This window comes from Monodon monoceros, unplaced genomic scaffold (assembly GCF_005190385.1).
Source record: "Monodon monoceros isolate NGI ecotype Baffin Bay Population unplaced genomic scaffold, NGI_Narwhal_1 Super_Scaffold_10, whole genome shotgun sequence".
Classification (NCBI taxonomy): Eukaryota; Metazoa; Chordata; class Mammalia; order Artiodactyla; family Monodontidae; genus Monodon; species Monodon monoceros.
Window position 1 is genome coordinate 24,055,500 of NW_021703766.1, and position 18,852 is coordinate 24,074,351.

The window sequence follows — 18,852 nt, forward strand, 5'->3', positions numbered from 1 at the left end:
AGACACAGTTTTGAAAGACACAGTTCTAATCTTGGAACAGGACAAAGCCAAAGAGAGATTGATTCTGAGACAATTTTGAGGACTTACAGAGAATCTGACTATTACTGATTGTCTTCAGCAATTTAGGATTCAAACTTTTGGGTTTGCAGCACACTCTCAAATATTGTTCTAGAATTTCCTGTGGCATTATGAGAGGGACTGAAAACCAGCCATGGACAAGTCAGTGATATTAAATGTAACCTACCTCATAATGTCTATAAAAATAATTCATGGCTATTTCACCATTCTCTGGGTTGTCATAATGCCTTATGCAGCAGTTGGTTTGCAGCCAAGGCAATAAAAAGCTCTATTCACTCCATTTATTCGTATGTAAAATGTGAATATTGAACTGTATTCATGATTCTCAAACTGAGTTCCCTAAAGTCATGTGGGGTGCTGCAGTAGAGTAGGTCATTATATTTTGGGGGGAGCAGGGGATAATCTATGTAAGATCCCATAAACTGTACAGTCCTTTTTAAAAAAACATAGCAATAATCTTGGAAACTACTAGACTTGTATCTTTCTAACCATGAGTCTATGGCTCTACCCTTTCCCTTCCATACTTCATTACATTTAGCAGCTAATGCTCACGACAGTTATAAGCAATAGAGAAAAGATGAATTTTTGATTACATTTTTTTTCTTTTTAAGTGCCGATATGTATTTTCATGATACCTGTGTTACCTGTGTAACTCATATGTCAGCTGGAGTTTTCTAGCCCCTTTCAAGTAAATACATTGTTAAATCCATTCTTTGATCCCTATGAAAATCCAAAGACCTCTGGTAGATAGATTTCAGCCAACAAATGTTGGAGAGAATGGGGGAGGGTAGAGAGCTGCCATCCCTTGATTACTCTGCTTCTGAACCAGCATCTGTGTGCCCTGTCTCTGTTCTGAAAAGTATCAGATGAAATAATTTTCTCATATCCCTTAAAAATCTTGTTTCACAGGAGGCATTGTGTAGTGTAGTATATTTTATAAAATATAGAAGAATGGGCTGGGATTGTAGGAGTTGGGACATAATAGGAAATTGGCTTAATCACAACCACAACTTCAAAATGGACACTAAGTATACGGCCTGTAAAACAGTCTTTGGCTATTCCACCATGAAAAAAACATAAACTATTTTTCAGTCATAACTGCCCACTTCATATCCTCTCAAGACGTCCTCCCTTCCCTCTCTTTCTCCATTTTTCTTCTTCCCTCACTCCCATATGGATTGCCAGGGAGTTAATAGCATCTTCTTACTCAATAAGGAAGAATCATTCATTTCTCCTGCACTCTTTCTGCTGTAATCTACTCCAAGCCCACATTCCTACATCCAGACCAAAAAGCAAACCAAAGCCTCACAAAGAGACTTTCCATTTAATAGGATTCACTCTTCCACAAAACATTCTGGTTGAAAATAATTATGTTGTCTTAATTTTATGTATTTTTTAAAAATTCTAAGTTCTTTTAGGAAGACTCATATATGATGCCCGTAATCACATGAGTCATATGTGTATTATCTCATATGGGTCATGCTTCGAGTATGTAGAATGTTGTTCTACTCATTATTTAAACATTTTTTTCAAGTAGTTTTCAAAGGTATTTTGCCCTTCAGTGCCCCAAATGTTTCTTTTAATAACGCTCTTTCCTGATCTCAAATGATTCATAATTTTTAGTGGGCATTGAGAAGCTTTGTCAAATCCATTTGTAAAAGCTTTATTAACTTTAACAGCAAAATCTCATAAGTTTGGCTTGCTTAATCTATCAACTTAAGGCTCATTAAGATAAGGAATGACAAAGCTGGAAGAGAATGCCTCTCTTTTCTTTGAAAATGCTTATAAAATCAAGCACTCAGCTGTTTTCTCACTGTATGTGGCTTTGGAAATGTCAGGCGAGTTTGAACTGTCAAAGCCATCAAAAATACTGCTGAAATTGCAAAGGAAACAATGACTACCTGGGGAAAACACAGTAAACTGTAGGACCCAGGAGTCTGCTTTTCCCATAAGAAGGGAAGTAAATCTTGAAAGGGCAATGTTGGAGAGCGAAATTCTTCCATATGAAGTCTACAGAAGATTTATCAGTTGTGGGGCTGTGTGGTGAAACACAATATACTATTAGAACATAATTGTCTTATAAAGACTCTCCTCACTTTTGGGGATCACTGTTTCCACTCTATCCTGCCCACCTCTGCCAGCTGTGTCTTCCTTAAAAATCCAGAAAACCTATCCTAGTCTTTCCCCCCAAATCCTTCAATTGACTTTTGGTGGAGATTTGCCCTGATATGGTGCAAAGAAGACGGTCATCTGAGTGAAATAAAGTAAGTTCTGAAGGATGCAATTCCACATAATGAGCCTTAGAATAATTACCCAGATGCTCTGGATGTTTTCACATTCTCCTGAAAGCAGAGTCTGAGACAAGGACTTAGTTCTCATTGTAGACTACTGGGGAGGGGGGCAGGGGGGGTGGCCTCAATCCTTCTAGCTGATTTTTTAAAAATAAATTAATTTATTTATTTGTTTTTATTTTTGTCTGTGTTGGGTCTTTGTTGCTGTGCATGGGGTTTCTCTAGTTGTGGCGAGTTGGGGCTACTCTTCATTGCAGTGAGTGGCATTCTCATTGTCATGGCTTCTCTTGTTGTGGAGCATGGGCTCTAGGCACGTGGGCTTCAGTAGTTGTGGCTCGTGGGCTCTAGAGCACAGGGTCAGTAGTTGTGGTGCACAGGCTTATTTGCTCCACGGCATGTGGGATCTTCCCGGACCAGGGATCTAACCCGTGCACCCTGAATTGGCAGGTGGATTCTTAACCACTGCACCACCAGGGAAGCCCCTTTCTAGCTGATTTTGAAGTACCATGTGGAATGTGTCACTTTGAAGGATGAGATATAGGAACACTTTGTCCATGATTCACATTCTCCATGGGTAGGGGTTGACCACTTGGCATGCCAATTCCTTTACATGTGTGGGCTCTTCAATGCATCAGCTGAGCAAGCCCCTAAGAATTTGGCCAACAGTCCCAAAGTAGAAAACTAGAGAAATACAGCAGAAACTTTAGATGTAGCACTCTTATGAAACATAGGAACTGTCTGCCATGGTTGCATCTCTGAAATCAGAGGTTGATCTGAGAGATGTGAAATAGATTATCAAAAGTGTCTGCTACAGTGTATCTTCATATATTACCCACTGTAAACATGATTTTGTTAATATAAAAGTAATAACACAGCGCCCATTAATATCCTACTGACTGACAAATTCAATGGTTATTTTCAATTTCTGCTTTTGTGAATATCTGGTGGAATTTGATGCAGTTGGTTGCACCCTTTTCTTTAAATGCTCTAGTCTCCATTCTACTCTACCTGAGTCTCTTTATTTCTGTCTCAATACTCTCTCTGTTTTCTTTCAGACTTCTCTCCTTTACCTACTCCTTAATTTTAGTGTTGACCAAGTTTCCATCCTTGGCCCTCTGCTATTCTCTGGAAGTCCTTTCCTAGACAACATGGTGACAGAAGAAGTCATCTGATCTGCAGATTATCTGGAGATTTTATTGTAAATGGCCACATGCTCACAATAATGCACTAAGTGCTTGACCTAGTTACTTCTAAGCTGCATCCACTAAGAAACATGCTTTATTTTATCCATATGAGCTTCTAGAGAAAATGGACTATATCACAAAACAATCCAGATTTTCTGCTTCTCAAAAAAATTGAGACAAAACTAGGTCAGCGTCTCTGTACACAAAAACTGGCTTAGACCGAATAACAGCCTTCTAACTTCAGACCAGTGAGCTCCTAAAATATGTACACACATCCATTTCCTCACCCATGTATGCTTTCATCTTATTCCTCACCAACGTCTCCAAATTTTAAATAGAATGGTAAGGAGTAGAAAACAAGATAACCTTCTATCCAATATAATTTCAGTCTGTCATCCTATCATTACCTTCATGGTCAAATTCAATACTTCTTAACTAGTTCTTCTTAAAGTTTGACTACCCTTGGATCACCTGACTTCACCTTTTCTTCCTAACTTTACATAGAACACTGAAATTGCATCTTAGTCTTTTTTCCCCTTGTATTCTTAGTCTTTATTCCCAGTATCCTGATACTACATGCTTAATTTTTGGCATTTTTTAACGATTTATTTTTGGAATAATTATCTATCTATCTGTCTCACTTGTAGCTAACATTTCGGGAGACAGTATGGCTTAGGGAAAATAGCACCGGATTGGGGTGAGGCATTGTGTGTCCTAATCCTTCCTGAGTCAGTAAGTAGCACTTAGTGTTGAACTACATTATTGTGAAGGGTCATTCTGGCTCAATAGTTCTAATTTTGCTGCCTTTCTAACCTAGAGAAGCTAAGTTCTCAAAGTAAAGAAGGTCTCCTCAGTAAATTTTGACCAGATTTACTGTGCAATTTATTGTGCTTTTGATAATTTTATGTAACTTTACATTTAAATTCCTAATAGCCCTCTTTCAGAGTGTACTGACAGCTCAGTTATTTTTTGACAAATGCTTACACTCTAGTAAATATGACTGGCCTGATATGTTTTTACAAAAACTCCTTTTCCCCCATGTATGCCTGAAGGAAATTATCTTAGAAGTGAACGGGTGGTCTCCAAGGAAACAGAGCTAAATTCTAAACATTGAACTGTAGCAAACATTTTTTTTTTCCAACAGAGTTAGAATAAAACTGCCTGTTTCTTCTAGGTTTCCCCAAGGGGTCAATCCCAGAATCTGAGCTTGGATCCAATGGCAGTGACCCTCCCTGACTTTCAACTCTCTTTTTAGAATACCTTCATGCTTCTGAGAGGAAAGAGGTAGAAACAGCCCTCCAGTGGTTCAACAAATGCGTTCAACATACCTATACAACGTTGGGCACAAACTAAGAACTGGGTACGTATAGACTTTATTGTTCAATCCTCATTACTCTCATCACTACTCATGTTTGTATCTTTAGTTCTGTTGTAGCCAATGACTGTGAGATTCATTGGTAAGTTACAGAACCATTCTAGAGCTGAATAATATTCATCTCCTGCTGTCTGTGCAGATTCAGTCTCAGGAAAGGCACAGGTTTATAACAGGTATCAACTGTGGACTTGGTCGCATCATTAATTTATTTGGGCCACAGTTTCTCCAGGAGGCAAGATAAGGCATTTGAGAAAGAAGATATTTCATTCTACTCAGTCTCTCTTTTTCTGTTCTATGATTTTAACATATTATTTCAGGGGGTTTTCACCTGGAATGTAAGGAAGATTCATGCCTTTGTTTCTTATAAATCCTAAAGTTCTATGATTTATTCCCTTAAGTTTTATGAAGTAATTACTTGCAAGAGTCCTTCCTTGTATGAACTGTAATAAAAATGACTTAAGAAAAATGGTTAGTCTTTGCATAAAATTAAGCAGAAATTAAATTAAAAGGCAGGACATCTGTTCATTTTACATCAAGTCTTTGAGGTGCTCCCAATAAACTGCAGAGTTTGTGATGATAAGGAAAATTGGGGCAAATTTCGATTTCTATAATTGACCTTTCCTATCTCCATGCCATGGATTGCTCCATTTCCTATTTTCTGCCTAATCTGAGCCCAGACTTCCAATTGTGACACAGTAAGTTCCATCAGCTAATGAATCAACTGGTTCAAGAGGAATTTTCCTTCTTCAAACAGACCTTATCCAGGAGAAAACAGTGAAACACGAGGCTATATATAATGTAGAGAGAATGAAATATAATAATAACTATCATTGACTGAGAACTTATGTCAAGAACTGTATTTACATTTACATTCATTGTTTCAATAAGTCCTCAAAACAAACCAAAACATAATAAGTCCAAAAGGTTGGTTTGAGCCATGGAATCATCTTTTCCAGAAAGGTACAGAAAGACGTGTAAAGATATGAGGTAATAAGGGCTAAAATTTACTGACCACCTGCTGTATGTAAAGTAGTGTAAAATTTACTGACCACCTGCTGTATGCTTTTGATGTAATTTGTTTTTCTAAATCTCAGACAATCCCATGAGGTGTAATGTCATTAATCCCTGTTTTCTAGATTAGAAACGTTAAGACAAAGAAAAATTAAGTAATTAGCTCCAGGCCACATGACAATGAAGTTCACTTAGGATTAAAGATTGATAATTAATTATAATCTTGCGTCTCTAAGTTCACAAACAGACATTGCTTCACAATGCTTTCCATCCAGCGACTGAATGTTCCTTCGTGGAGACATGAGGACACAGGGAGAGTTTTCTCTAATAAGCTGGACACAGAAACACTTGCTCTTACGATCACATCATATACTTTCCAAGAAAGAAAGAGAGGAATACTTATCAGAAGCTATTTCTGGGACGGATGTAATTTGGAAGAAAGTAAAGACGAATGCGATATTGCTATTGTATTTTAATATCATTATAAAGTCATTTTGCTTTTTTATAGGTTCCTTTGTTTTTTTCTCAGAGTGTTAGGGAAAATTGGGCTTATTTCTTTTCTCAAACGAATTTCCTCCAGGTCAGAAAACCAATCACAGAGGAGGAGGCAATATTTCTTGGGAGCATATAAACAAGTTTCACAGTTTACAAAGGATTTTAGAGTCCCATTTTCTCCCACTAATGTAGTCTGCAAAAGGAAAAATAGGTGATGGGTACACCAAGGCAGCTAAAATGGCAGAGAAGGTGAGAGAGGGAGAGAGAGAGGGAGGAAGGATAACTTCAGGAAAGAAAAGTTTCCCTGCTAAGAACCCCTAGAGTTCAGGGAATGATCTGGCAATGGTCACTGCTGAAGGATTAATACAGAAGGCATCTGCTGGGGACAGGTGGCAGCCCAGCAGAGAGGGAAACAGAGGCATTTGGTATCAGAAAAAGAAAACAGAAATAAAAATCTCTTAATTCCACTCTTCCATTTTTGCAAAAAAAAAAACTAGTTGGTGTGTATTAATGATAATATCTCCACTTTAAATGAGAATAGGTATTGTGCAAGGCTTTAGCCTCCATGTGTTATCTGCATATGAAATTTTGTTAAAGAAAAGGATGTAATCAAAAGTGGAGATACATAATCTGATGCTATATATAGCAGGCATTCCCAGAAGTGTTGGGAGGAGGAGAAATTTCACATTACACAGAGATGTTTAGAAATTGTGACTAGAAGAAACTGAACAAAGTGTGCTGGACGAAGTTTCCCCACATCAGTGAACCATGAGAGAGAAAGGGGATTCCCTTCACAGAAACACTCTTGTCTACTGAGACTCTAACACAAGAATATTCCTGCCATTTACCAGCACAGAGGTGAACACTTCATTCCCCTCACAATCCCTTTGATTCCACCATTGCTGAAGCAAAGTTCTGCTTAGGATTCTACCCGTCCCTTTTTCCTGGTAATATCCTCTTCAAGCCACATTTTGATTATGAATTTGTCTATTTCTATCACTTTAATTACTTATTGCAGGAAGTATAAATGATAAACACATTTAAAAAAGAGACATAGGGCTTCCCTGGTGGCGCAGTGGTTGAGAGTCCGCCTGCCGATGGCAGGGGACACGGGTTCGCACCCCGGTCCGGGAAGATCCCGCGTGCCGCGGAGCGGCTCGGCCCGTGAGCCATGGCCGCTGAGCCTGCGCGTCCGGAGCCTGTGCTCCGCAACGAGAGAGGCCACAACAGTGAGAGGCCCGCGTACAGAAAAAAAAAAAAAAAAAAAAAAAAGAGACATAAAAAGTAGAAATCAATAGAAGTATGATGATGGGAGTTCTCCATAAAGGAGCATTGACAGTGTAAAACTGTAATTTTCATTTGTTTTTTAAACTGAAATTGTTTACTTTGGCATCTAGTTTATGATGGTATTACTGAGTGTCAATTGAGACCTCCTTTGAGTGAGTGTCCTGTAGTTTTTGTAAATTTTGTCTTGCTAATACTTGCCCCAACCTTTTAATGCTGGGCCAAGATAAGGTTGTCCATATTCTGAGAATTTCTGGGAGATCCCAGGAACTTATCTGTTAAGTTTTTCTCTCCTTTTTTTAAACTCTCTTTGCTTTTGCATTACCCATTTCTACCTGGCTATTACAAAGTAATGGCAGACAGCAAAGGAAAGCAAACAGACTTATTCACAGTGTCTATTGAGGCACTGGCATAGTGTCTATTCTGGCATTGTTGCTGCTTACATTGGGAAGCCTCTCACAGGCACTGGGGTCTGGCACATGGACAAGACACCCTTTGACTCAGGCCCAGGTCCTTGGGAGTTGAGGCCTCTACAGATAAATACCTGTAGCTCTTTATGGGAGGAGGATGTCTGGCAGAGGCCAGCACGCTGGCTGCTAAAGCCTGTATTGGGTGCCCTGGGAGTACATATCAGCTTCTGTCTTCAGAGGATGGTGCCCTGGGCCCCTTGTCCTGTGTTTGAGTGCTGGTATGGCTCTTGAAGAGAGAGTTTATTCTCCTTTGAAACAGATATGTAGGTAGCCAACAGGCACCTTAGAACCTTGTAGGAACGATGTAAGAGTGTGTGAGTGGGGCTCTGGTCAGCACTGAAGAAGTGTGACTGAAACCAGCCTTGAGCCCCTGGCAGCCTGGCTAGAGAGCTCTGCGTGGAAAGGGGTATCTGTGGCTGGGCCAGCGAGAGTACTTTAGGCTTCAGGGAGCCTAAGTTAAGCTACTGTGTCCAAGAAATTATTGTTTTGGCAGCCTATTAACAGACTGTAATAAGGAAAAGAAGAGGTGTTCCCAACCTTGTCGCAGAATATCTTAAACCCTTGATATCAAGAGCAACATGATTACCTTATCTGTCTCAGGACACTGTGACTTCTAAAAACCAAGGCTTTTTTTTCTAGGTTAACCTTGACTTCTTTGGTTTTATTGCTTAAAATGATAAGTTCTATCTTTGGAAGCAGCTTGGGTCCATATGCAAATTAAATTGTGGGCAGGCTCATCATATACCTTTGTCCCATTCAGGCTCTTTCAGGATTCAAGAATAAGTAGGCACTGTGACAGCTCAGACTATCACATTTTCTCAGAATCTATCTAAAGACGTGGTATAAATAAATAGAGGAAGAGACGCATAGAGGCTAGAAATGGAGTTCCCACCGTATACAAATATAGCAATATTTCAAGCATTATCCATGGAGAGGGCACAGGGCTATGGACTCAAATATACCTACTGCTCGATGGATATGATTCCACAGTGGAGATGAAACTGCCAGGCTCACACAGTCACAGTAAATCACAAACAGTGATGTCCCTGAGCTGATGCCCTTTGTTCTGATTCCATCCAGTTAACTATCTACTACCCTATTCCAATCGTGTCCCCTGTCAATCATGTGCTAATAACTCTTCTAGGTATAGAGGACACAGTGATGAATGAAATAGACCATGAAGTCCCTACCTTCCTGGAACTTGCATTCCTATAAGTGAAGCAAAATTCAACAAATAAATGTATAACACATTTGTTGTGACCCACACAATGGAGAACAATGAACTCTGGCAAGGAAGATAAAGGATGCTGAAGGACTGGGGGCTTTATTTTATGTGGGATTATCAAGGAGGACTTCACCAACGAGGAGGGCATCTTAACAGAAGAAGTGAGGTCTGAAGAAGTGAGGAAGTAATCTTTCTCACTGGAGGAAGAATGTCTCCAGCAGAGGAAACAGCAAATACAGAGTCCCTGAGGTGGGAAAAAGCCTGAGCTCTTCTGTCAACTGAAAAAAAAAAAAAAAAAATAGTGTCAAGGAGGAGAGGTGAATAAGGGAGTGGTGAGGGGCGAGGTCAGAAGCAGCTGAAGGACAAGTCACTTGGAAGCATCTGACCATTGTAAATACACTGCCTTTGCTCTGAGATGAGAAGACTTTGGAGAGTGTTGAGCAGTGGAGTTACATGATTTCATTTACATTTTAGCAGGCTCATTCTTTCCAGGAGTTTGACAAAAAGGCCACAAAGAAGTGAGGTGGGAGATGTGATGTGGGAGGCAATAAAAATTTTTGTTGTGGAGAAATTAAAAGCATTTTTATGTGTGTTTGGAGAAAATTCACCAGAGGGGAGGGGAGTTGGGTTTTATAATGCAACAAAGGAATAGAAGAATTATCACAATGATGGAAATTAGAGAAGGGATAGAATCTAATACATTGGTGGGAGGATCGATTTATGTGAGAAGACAATTCAAATTAATTGACAGAATGCTGATCTATATAGGGGACTATACATAGACATGGATAAACATGGCGGTTTGGTCATGTGGAAGTCCTCCTTCCATTTTCTTGATGAAATAGAATGCAAGAGTATTAGCTGAGAATGAGCATTAGGGAGGTCATATGCATTTTGATCACCTGGCTTTTTTCTTTCAAATCCCTTCCTTTGCCCAAGTCACCCTTCCTGGGGTGCACAACTGGCCCCGCCTGCCCTGTGCCCTTGCAAGAACTGAATAAGTTTGCCCAGGAAAAGTCAGTGGGACTTACACTGCAGTCATGCTATGAAACTTCTAACTCAAAGTGATTTTTTTCAGCCAGAGGGGCCTAACCTTCCTTAAATGTTCTTCACAGAAGCAATCAGATCCAGAATTCATATCTTTAGAAACGCAGCCTTCCTCTTTCTCAAAGCAAACCAGGCACACAAGAAGTATTCTTGTGATAGCCAGCCTACTAAGCCACATAAAACTGGGCCATTATTACTTGTGTCCTTGTAGGTATTTTAGCCTTTAAATGGTGATACTATCATTTTAATTAAAGCTGAGGTTTATTCAGAATTCAATTCAAAAAGAGACTGCAGGGCCCCATTTTACAATAGAAACTAAATCCTCAGTCCACAAGTAAAACAAAGTATATATATGAAGGTAGGCAGAGTTGGAAGGTTTCAAAATTTGATGGTGGGAGATCAGTGTTACAAGGGCACAGCAGACAGATACTCCCAGGACTATGAAATTATAAAATTCCTTTTATGAAGAACAAGATGAGATACAGAAAAAATCTATAAATCGGGGACTGTGTAGGGAGTAAGATACACCTTGTGGAAAATGTTACTCTATCTTCTTTTATCCCTGAGTGATATGAGTAATTTAATTAATATGCCCATTTTACACATAGGATATGGAGATACTGAAATCTTCAACCTACACAATACTGGAAAATAATTAAGATAGAGCAGAGTGTTGCAATGGCAGCATTATTCACATTTGGAGCTGGAAAATCACTTTTCGGAGGCTATCGTGTGCATCATAGTATGTATAACAGCATCCCTGGCCTAAACCCATGGATGTCAGTCGTACCTCCTAACTGTAACAAACAAAAACGTCGCCAGGTGTTGATAAATACCCCTTGGAAGGGCAATATCAATATCACCCTTGACTGAAAACCACTGGTATAGACAAAGTGCCCAGCATTGTGTATGGAGCATAATTCTTGCCCTGTAAATATAATTTCATAAAAATAACAAAAGTCAGAACGTTTCCCACTTCCAATACAATAGGGCCAGGATTTTTTTCCTCAGCAAAGTTTTTGTTTCAACAGCTTTTAAAAAAACTTTAGGAATAATTGATAAATATAATTGTATATATTTAATGTGTAAAATGTGATCTAGGTAATTAACACATCCATCACCTCACATAATTAACTGTGTGTGTGTGTGTGTGTGTCTGTGTGTCTGTGTGTGAGATAGGAATGCTTCAGATTTGCTCTCAGTAGCTTTCAAATATACAATTCCATATTCTTAACTATAGTGACCACAGGGCATTTTAGATCCTCAGAACTTATTTTCTTATAATTGAAAATTTGTACCCTTTGACCTACATCACTCCATTTCCCCCTCCCCACAGCTCTTGGCAAATACCATTCAATTCTCAGTTTCTGTGATTGAGGTTCTACACTACATGTCAATATTCAATAGGTTATTTAGTGTAAATAGCTCCCTCAGAGACACATCAATTCTTGGATGTAGTAACACCTTGGATTGAATAGGTGGAGCCTGTATTTGGGGCCTTGTGCCTCAAAGTTCTTTCTAGAAATTTTCTAAATCCCCTTCGGTTCCTGGGAGCCACCAGGCTGGCAGTGAGTGACAAAGGGGTGAGGTGCCCTGAGCCCAGATGGGACCCCCACCATTGAGTCCAGTGATCAATGTCTCACACACTTCAGGGATGGCCCTGTCTGGGTACAGGACAAGACTGAGTATAGGATCCTTCAAACAAGTACTTGTTTCACTTCATCCATGAATCCTGTTTGGAGTTGTGATAGTTATAAATATTGCCTAGAGAGGCTAATTACTGATATAAATTTTATTAACAGATTGACACAATTATCAGCATTATCGGATGATAAAAATAAACAGAGGTTACTTATGTAAGGAACACTGAGAGCTTCAAGGTGTCTCTGATGCCCCTGAACAAATGTCTATGTGTGTCCATACGTGAATTATTATTGGGAACGTGTTTGTGGATTTCCTCAGATTCTGAATCAATCAGCAATACAATTCTGTACTATTCTCGAAAAAGAATTTGGATTTGGAAAATGTGGGTCCACTTCGAGCATCTATGCACTTAAATGCTTGCCTTCCAAAGGCTTTTCTTCTGGGACTTTTTAGTGATTTGCAAATTTCTCGACAAAAGCTTTTAAGTTTTATGGATAATTTGTGAAACACAGGAAGACTGGCACATTTATAGGTGCGTCAATAGTTTTAGGGTTGCAATGATATATTTTCCATCTCGTTTAGATCTTAGAAAAAGTTTCTTTCAGAGACATCCTTGGTCTCCTCACCTCTTTCTGAAAAAGTCTTACTTCGATACCAGTGACCTTACAATGAGGAAGAGACTCTCTGGCATGTCTTCTTGTAACCTGTCACAGTTTGCCAGTCAGATATGATGTACATACTAAAGGTCTTAACTAGGTCAGATCATTTTTCTTTTCTTGAATTTCAAATGCTAACACTTCACTTAAAGGAGGTTCAATTAAAGTTCTCATCTTAGATATTCTGTGATAGTTGAGTATTTCTACTACTTAACCTGTGACATTCTCTTTCAGTATACTATTATGTGAATGATATGTCTTAGTCTTATAGCTTTTATAGGGTAGATTCCAAATTCCATTAGTGTTGCGTTACTAAATCTGCCTAAGTTCTATTAACTCATTTTCAATAAAGCAACACTCTCTGTTTTAGTCTGTAGATGTCTATGGCTGTGTGGAGCCGTGTGGAGGATAGGCTCTTGGTGCTCCGGCCAGGCATCAGGGCTGTGCCACTTACGTGGGATAGCCAAGTTAAGGACACTGGTCCACAAGACACCTCCCAGTTCGACGTAATATCAAACGGCGAAAATCTCCCAGAGATCTCCATCTCAACACCAACACCCAGCTTCACTCAATGAACAGCAAGCTACAGTTCAGGACACCCTATGCCAAACAAATAGCAAATAGCAAAACAATAACACAACCCCATCCATTAGCCCAGAAGCTGCCTAAAATCATAATAATGCCACAGACACCCCAAAACACACCACCAGATGTGGACCTGCCCACCAGAAAGACAAGATCCAGCCTCAACCACCAGAACACAGACACTAGTCCCCTCCACCAGGAAGCCTACACAACCTACTGAACCAACCTTAGCCACTGGGGACAGACACCAAAAACAACGGAAACTATGAACCTGCAGCCTGCAAAAAGGAGACCCCAAACACAGAAAGTTAAGCAAAATGAGAAGACAGAGAAACACAGCACATGAAGGAGCAAGGCAACAACCCACTAGACCTAACAAATGAAGAGGAAATAGGCAGTCTACCTGAAAAAGAATTCAGAATAATGATAGTAAAGATGACCCAAAATCTTGGAAATAGAAAGGAGAAAATACAACAAACGTTTAACAAGGACGTAGAAAAACTAAAGAGCAAACAGTGATGAACAACACAATAAAGGAAATGAGAAAAATTCTCTAGAAGGGATCAATAGCAGAATAACTGAGGCAGAAGAAAGGATAAGTGACCTGGAAGATAAAATAGTGGAAATAACTACTGCAGAACAGAATAAAGAAAAAACAATGAAAAGAACTGAGGACAGTCTCAGAGACCTCTGGGACAACATTAAATGCACCAACATTCGAATTATAGGGGTTCCAGAAGAAGAGAAAAAGAAAGGGACTGAGAAAATATTTGAAGAGATTATAGTTGAAAATTCCCTAATATGAGAAAGGAAAAAGTTAATCAAGTCCAGGGAGTACAGAGAGTCCCACACAGGATAAATCCAAGGAGAAACATACCAAGACACATATTAATTAAACTATCAAAAAATAAATACAAAGCACAAATATCAAAAGCAACAAGGGAAAAACAACAAATAACACATAAGGGAATCCCCATAAGGTTAACAGCTGATCTTTCAGCAGAAACTCTGCAAGCCAGAAGGGAGTGGCAGGACATATTAAAGTGATGAAGGAGAAAAACCTGCAACCAAGATTACTCTACCCAGCAAGGATCTCACTCAGATTCGATGGAGAAATTAAAACCTTTACAGACAAGCAAAAGCTGAGAGAGTTCAGCACCACCAAACCAACATTACAACAAATGCTAAAGGAACTTCTATAGGCAAGAAACACAAGAGAAGGAAAAGACCTACAATAACGATCCCAAAACAATTAAGAAAATGGGAATAGGAACATACGTATCGATAATTACCTTAAATGTAAATGGATTAAATGCTCCCACCAAAAGACACAGACTGGCTGAATGGATACAAAAATAAGACCCATATATATGGTGTCTACAAGAGACCCACTTGAGACCTAGGGACACATACAGACTGAAAGTGAGGGGATGGAAAAAGATATTCCATGCAAATGGAAATCAAAATAAACCTGCAGTGGCAATTCTCATATCAGACAAAATAGACTTTAAAACAAAGACTATTACAAGAGACAAAGAAGGACACTACATAATGATCAAGGGATCGATCCAAGAAGAAGATATAACAACTGTAAATATTTATGCACCCAACATAGGGGCACCTCAATATATAAGGCAAATACTAACAGTCATAAAAGGGGAAATCAACAGTAACACAATAATAGTAGGGGATTTTAACACCCCACTTTCACCAATAGACAGATCATCCAAAATGAAAATAAATAAGGAAACATAAGCTTTAAATGACATTAAACAAGATGGACTTAATTGATATTTATAGGAAATTCCACCCAAAAACAAGAGAATACACATTCTTCTCAAGTGCTCATGGAACATTCTCCAGGATAGATCATATCTTGGGTCACAAATCAAACCTTGGTAAATTTCAGAAAATTAAAATTGCATCAAGTATGTTTTCTGACCACAATGCTATGAGACTAGATATCAATCACAGGAAAAAATCTGTAAGAAATACAAACACATAGAGGCTAAATAACACACTACTTAATAACCAAGAGATCACTGATGATATCAAAGAGGAAATCAAAAAATACCTAGAAACAAATGACAATGAAAACACAACACCTCAAAACCTATGGGATCAGCAAAAGCAGTTCTAAGAGGGAAGTTTATAGCTATACAAGGCTACCTCAAGAAACAAGAAACATCTCAAATAAACAACGAAACCTTACACCTAAAGCAATTAGAGAAAGAAGAACGAAAACACCACAAAGTTAGCAAGAGGAAAGAAATCATAAAGATCAGATCAGAAATAAATGAAAAAGAAATGAAGGAAACGATAGCAAAGATCAATGAAACTAAAAGCTGGTTCTTTGAGAAGATAAACAAAATTGATAAACCATTAGCCAGACTTATCAAGATAAAAAGGGAGAAGACTCAAATCAACAGAAGTAGAAATGAAAAAGGAGAAGTAACAACTGACACTGCAGAAATACAAAGGATCATGAGACATTACTACAAGCAACTATATGCCAATAAAATGGACAACCTGGACGAAATTGACAAATGGTTAGAAATGAACAACCTTCCAAGACTGAACCAGGAAGAAATAGAAAATATAAACAGACCAATCACAAGCACTGAAATTGAAAGTGTGATTAAAAATCTTCCAACAAACAAAAGCCCAGGACCAGATGTCTTCACAGGTGAATTCTATGAAACATTTAGAGAAGAGCTACCACCTATCCTACTCAGACTCTTCCAAAATATAGAAGAGGGAAAAACACTCCTAAACTCATTTTCAGGCCACCATCACTCTGATACCAAAACTAGACAAAGACGTCACAAAGAAAGAAAACTACAGGCCAATATCACTGATGAACATAGACGCAAAAATCCTCAACACAATACCAGCAAACAGAATCCAACAGCACACTGAAAGGATCATACACTATGATCAAGTGGGGTTTATCTCAGGAATGCAAGATTCTTAAATATATGCAAATCAAGTAACGTGATACACCATATTAACAAATTGAAGGATAAAATGCATATGATCCTCTCAATAGATGCAGAGAAAGCTTTCAACAAAATTCAACACCGATTTATGATAAAAACCCTCCAGAAAGTAGGCATAGAGGGAACTTTCCTCAACATAATAAAGGCCATATATGACAAATCCACAGCCAACATCATCCTCAATGGTGAAAAACTGAAACTATTTCCACTAAGATCAGGAACAAGGCAAGGTTGTCCACTCTCACCGATCTTATTCAACATAGTTTTGGAAGTTTTAGCCACAGCAATCAGAGAAGAAAAAGAAATAAAAGGAATCCAAATCAGAAAAGAAGTAAAGCTGTCACTGTTTGCAGATGACATGATACTATACATAAAGAATCCTAAAGATGCTACCAGAAAACTACTAGAGCTAATCAATGAATTTGGTAAAGTAGCAGGATACAAAATTAATGCACAGAAATCTCTGGCATTCCTATACACTAATGATGAAAACTGCGAAAGTGAAATTAAGAAAACACTCCCATTTAGCAGTGCAAGAAAAAGAATAAAATATCCAGGAATAAACCTACCTACGGAGACAAAAGACCTGTATGCAGAAACGTATAAGACACTGATGAAAGAAATTAAAGATGATACGAATAGATAGAGAGATATACCATGTTCTTGCATGGGAAGAATCAACACTGTGAAAATGACTATACTCCCCAAAGCAATCACAGATTCAATTTAACCCCTATCAAACTATCACTGGCATTTTTCAAGAAGTAGAACAAAAATTTTCACAATTTTTATGGAGACACAAAAGACCCCAAATAGCCAAAACAGTCTTGAGAAAGAAAAACGGAGCTGGAGGAGTTAGCCTCCATGACTTCAGACTACACTACAAAGCAACAGTCATCAAGACAGTACGGTACTGGCAGAAAAACAGAAATATAGATCAATGGAACAGGATAGAAAGCCCAGAGATAAACCCACGCACATATGGCCACCTTATCTTTGATAAAGGAGACAAGAATATACAGTGGAGAAAAGACAGCCTCTTCAATAAGTGGTGCTGGGAAAACTGGACAGCTACATTAAAAGAATGAAATTAGAACACTCCCTAACACCATACACAAAAATAAACTCAAAATGGATTAAAGACCTAAATATAAGGCCAGACACCATCAAACTCTTAGAGGAAAACATAGGCAGAACACTCTATAACATAAATCACAGCAAGATCCTTTTTGACCCACCTCGTAGAGAAATGATAATAAAACCAAAAATAAACAAATGGAACCTAATGAAACTTAAATGCTTTTGCACAGCAAAGGAAACCATAAACAAGACAAAAAGACAACCCTCAGAATGGAGAAAATATTTGCAAATGAAGCAACTGACAAAGGATTAATCTCCAAAACATATAAGCAACTCATGCAGCTCAATATTAAAAAAACAAACAACCGAATCTAAATGGGCAGAAGACCTAAATAGACATTTCTCCAAAGAAGATATACAGATTGTCAACAAACACATGAAAGAATGCTCAACATCACTAATCATTAGAGAAATGTAAATCAAAAGTACAATGAGATATTATCTCACACTGGTCAGAATGGCCATCATCAAAAAATCTACAAACAGTAAATACTGGAGAGGGTGTGGAGAAAAGGGAACCCTCTTGTACTGTTGGTGGGAATGTAAATTGATACAGCCACTGTGGAGAACAGTATGGAGGTTCCTTAAAATACTAAAAATAGAATTACCATATGACCCAGCAATCCCACTACTGGGCATATACCCTGAGAAAACCAAGATTCAAAGAGTCATGTACCAAAATGTTCATTGCAGCTCTATTTACAATAGACAGGACATGGAAGCAACCTAAGTGTCCATCAGCAGATGAATGGATAAAGAAGATGTGGCACATATATACAATGGAATATTACTCAGCCATAAAAAGGAATGAAACTGAGTTATTTGTAGTGAGGTGGATGGACCTAGAGACTGTCATACAGAGTGAAGTAAGTCAGAAAGAGAAAAACAAATACCGTATGCTAATACATATATATGGAATCTTAAAAAAGAAAAAAAATGGTCAGAAGGACCTAGGGGTAAGACGGGAATAAAGATGCAGACCTACTAGACAATGGACTTCAGGATACGGGGAGGGGGAAGGGTAAGCTGGGAAAAAGTGAGAGAGTGGCATGGACATATATACACTGCCAAACGTAAAAAAGAGAGCTAGTGGGAAGCAGCCACATAGCACAGGGAGATCAGCTCAGTGCTTTGTGACCGCCTAGAGGGGTGGGATAGGGAGGGTGGGAGGGAGGGAGATAAGCGGGAAGAGATATGGGGACATATGCATATGTATAACTGATTCACTTTGTTATAAAGCAGAAACTAGCACACCATTGTAAAGCAACTGTACTCTAATAAAGATGTTATAAAAAAATAGGCCAAATGAAAATCTTATTCATACTTTATAGCAATTCTGTGCTGTAGGTTCCAGTGGTCCCATTTTAA